The sequence below is a fragment of the Alligator sinensis genome, unplaced genomic scaffold (genome assembly GCF_000455745.1).
Source record: "Alligator sinensis unplaced genomic scaffold, ASM45574v1 scaffold662_3, whole genome shotgun sequence".
NCBI classification, from domain to species: Eukaryota; Metazoa; Chordata; order Crocodylia; family Alligatoridae; genus Alligator; species Alligator sinensis.
In genome coordinates this window covers 583,876-587,791 of record NW_005842908.1, presented here as the reverse complement: position 1 = coordinate 587,791, position 3,916 = coordinate 583,876, and the positions used below count along the sequence as shown (strand labels likewise).

The 3,916-nt window shown below is 51.8% G+C and overlaps 1 long non-coding RNA gene across 2 annotated transcripts; it reads right to left on the bottom strand.

Annotated features, from left to right (window-relative positions):
- Positions 1–218: 218 nt before the first annotated feature.
- Positions 219–3,383, bottom strand: LOC102373180. Of its 2 annotated transcripts, XR_325199.3 has the most exons (4): positions 3,224–3,383; positions 1,919–2,063; positions 1,348–1,483; positions 219–993 (listed from the first exon to the last, which is right to left on the bottom strand). It is a non-coding gene; the product is annotated as an uncharacterized LOC102373180 (long non-coding RNA). The 2 variants fall into 2 exon arrangements; XR_001358958.2 differs by lacking the exon at positions 1,348–1,483 and having other exon boundaries at positions 893–993.
- Positions 3,384–3,916: the final 533 nt, after the last annotated feature.

Here is a 3,916-nt window from a genome sequence, read left to right as displayed (position 1 = left end):
ATAAGGAAGAATTTCTTTACTGTCCGAGCCCCCAAGTTCTGGAACAGCCTGCCACCGGAGGTGGTTCAAGCGCCTACATTGAACACCTTCAAGAGCAAACTGGATGCTTACCTTGCTGGGACCCTGTGACCCCAGCTGACTTCCTGCCCTTTGGGCAGGGGGCTGGACTCGATGATCTTCCGAGGTCCCTTCCAGCCCTAATGTCTATGAAATCTATGTAAAGTCAAAACTGATGTCAGAAAGTTGAAACAGGGTGTCAATTTATAAATGTTGTAAGTGCAAAATGTTGTAAGTCGAAATGTTGTAAGTTGAGGACTGCCTGTACAGTAATTTGGATATATGTAAATTACTATGGGTAAATTTATTTCAAGCCCATTTATTTCAAAGTTGGTAATTTTTGGTCCTGTTTTGAATTAATGAGGTTTGCCTCTATCTACCTCCCTACTTTGGTTAGTCTAGAACAGGGGTTTTCAACCTTTTTTGGTTGGTGTATGGCTGGTGGCTAGTCAAGGAGCAGGGAGTCCCCCAGCCAGTTGACAAGCTGTGGGGGAGGGGGTGTCCCCCAGCAGCTGATCAATGAGTTTGGGGGGGGGGACCCCCTGCAGCAAAACCAGAAGTGCCCCCTCTTCACCACGCCAATGCCGCATACCTCCTGGGCCCTTGCCAAGTACCCCCAGTCTAGAGAAGGTGCAAATCTACTTGACTTCAGACTAACATAGCTAACAATGTCTCTCTGATCAATGGCAGAACAGAGGAGAAAACAGATTTAAACCAGAGACCCAAACTTCATGAGAAGACTGTAGAAGAACCAGGAGACAAAGGAAACATTTCTGAGCTCACAGAGAGTAACAGAAACAGAACTTTACCCAGAGAAACAAGGGCTTGGTAATTCCTCAGCATCTGGTCCCAGTAAAGCACCTTGTCTCCATCTCCCAGCAGCTCCCACTCCTTCTGGGTGAAGTACAGCGCCACGTCCTCAAAGGCCTCCTGGAGCTGCAGGCACAAGCAATACACTCAGTCCCTTCTGCTCCAGCCTCATCCAGCACCCACAGTCCTGAGCCTTATGCTGCACTACAATGATTTGTCAGCCTGGCTACACTGGGCATGGATGCAACTTCCCACCCTCCAGCTGAAACAGGTGCTCCATAAAAGCCTGCAGTGTGGACACAGCATAGGGTGTACCTACAAAAGGGTGCATTGCCATCCTAACTAAAATAACAGTAGTGACCCAGGAATTTATCCTTCTCCACCAGATGCCTCCCAGGGAACCACAAGGCCTTCACAACTCTGAGCTTTATTCTCTACTGCAACCATTAGCCAGCCTGGCTATGATATGAAACTTCTCACCCCTCAGCTGACCCAGCTGCTCCGACAAAGGGCCAGGTGTGGACACAGGGCCTGGTGTAGACACAGCTCTGCTGGCAGGACACTGTGTTTGCCTGCTTCAGCTCACGTCATCCGGGGAGTGGTGCAGTTATTCCCTCTATTGGCATAAGAGAGGGTACAATTGCACCTTATGGACTAACCAAATTAAAGATGTGTAAGTTTTATAAGGAAAAGCTTTAGATGAACATGGCTAACTACTTCTCTGTTGGCACAAGCTGCATCTAAATGAGGGGAGTGCTGACATCATCACTGCACCAGCAGAGACTGTAATGCAGGCAGCTTGTCTGCCCTAGGGAAGCTGTTTTCCTGGCAGTGACTCACAGGGAGTTGCACCCTGCCTGGGAAGGCTGACCCTGGGATTTGATGCTTCTCTAGGACACACCTCCACAAGGAACCCCAAAGCCTTGCAGGGCAGCATCATGAGTTACCCTTTGCTTCCCAAGTGGCTTTGAGATGTGGATCACTAATAGGCCCAGAATCTGGGGAGATTTAATGCCCCCACATGACAGAGAGGGATGTGTTGATATCCTACCTGATCCGGTGCCACTGCAAGCATCCCTGCTGCGCTGCAGAGGAGTGGAAGGTAAAGGGAAGGAGCAGAGCAGAAAGAAGGGGGAATATGGATCCTCAAAGATGTGGGATGGGTTGGTGGAAGCTGGACTCAATGGAGAATCAACCTAAAAAGAGGAGAAAGAGGGAAGTGCAGCATTCCAATTCCATGCACAGAAACCACAATGTTACAGTTCCTGGAATCAAGGTGTCTGGGTTGCCTAGTCACAAGTCACAGCTGTAAGCATGAAGGGAGATCCAGACAGCATGAGCTCTAGGGATGTGTCTGTTATCCTAGTCAAACTCTGGCACAAGGGAACTGGGACTAGGATTCATTTCACCTTCTTGTGGCTTGTTCCCACACAGGTCTTCCCTCCAGACATCATGCAGCTGCTTCCTCCTAGCAAATGGCCAGTTCATGAGGCTGCCCTGGCCCTAAGTTGGAGGGAATGTTCTAGGATCAAGGAACTAGCTGGTGTTGAGGAGTCCTGAACACCCTTCACCCCTGTTTGCTGTGCTGGGTGTATCACTGCATTCCTCTTTCCAGGCCCTCTGATCCCAGAAGCAGTGCAGTCTGGACCATGATTAGCATATGAGAGAAGGGGACAGTAAAGGACATTTTCAAGGGAGTTGAGATGTAGAGGCCAGGGGTCACACCCCGTGCTAATAAAAGGACCCTAGGAAAGAACAATGGTCACAGGCCATGACACAGTTTCCCTGCTCCCTTGGCCAAGATTGTTCTCTCAGAGAAATGGGTGGGAATACAGATTTGAACTTGAACTGTACCAAACTCCCACACACCAAGGCAGAGGGGTGGCAGTCTGGAGTTTGCCTCAGACCTTAAGGCCTGAGAATGTGTCCGTGTGTTCTCTGCTGCATGTAGCTACTCTGGCTCCTGTTCCCTGAGTGATCACACCCCAACAAACTCATGTCTCCTTTGGAGGAACTTGATCTGGCTTCTCTACTCCTTCTCTGGATAAAATAAAAGCCCCCAGAGACAGCCTAGCGATAATCTTGGACTCAACAGCACAGCCCCTGCACCCTGGCCCCGGCTACTTTCCTAGGGGTTTATTGCTTCTTTGTCTGCTCTTCAGCACTGCCCTCCTTCCCCCTCCTCTCTCCATACACCCTGCCTTATCTTTTGCCTTCAAATTCCCCTCCCCTCTCTTTCTTATAACTGCACAGCCTTTCACAGCCTCTCATGAAGTGAGGCACTTGCCTGTGACACGCACACAGATACAGACATATAAAGGTCCTCCTATAAAGTTTATACTACACGTACACTCACATTCATCGCCCCCCTTAGTTAGTTTACACGATGCAAACCTTCCCTGCCTGGCCCAGGCACTGCTACCGGAGCCTCGCGGCAGCCACTGCTACTCCCCATGGCCTCCGCCCACCGCTTTCCTGACGTCACCTGCGCGCCGCAGCGACGCTGCTCTGGTGCCGCTCTGGTGACCGTGGAGGACCGCAACTCTCTGGCCGCTCCGTCCTCCCCGCTCGGGCTGCATTAACCCGTTCCTCCCCGGGCTGGGGGCAGGCGGGGGGGTTGGGCTCAACCCGCCCGCGCCCGCAAAGCGCCCCTGCCCCGTGCGGAGGCGCCCGCGAGCCCGAGTCGCGGGGCGGAGTCTGTCCGCCAGGCTGCGGGCTGGGGCTGGGGCGGCAGTGACAACTGGGACGCGCGGCCCGACCCCTGCATCCCTGTACACACTTGCGCACCCCACACCCCTACACACACTGCATACGCCCCCTCAGACACACGCATAAACCCACAGACCTCCCCCACACACCCCTCAGCCGCACCCAGTCCCCCAGACAACCCCCCTACACCTACACACACACCCCCCTACAGTACTGTACTGGAACATACTGTAATTTTATTTTTAAAAATAATTGTTGTCCGGATTGATGTTTTTTTGAGTGGTGTGTATAGAGGTGATTACATAATAGCTCAAAATCAAGTGCTCCTCTTGTATATGGG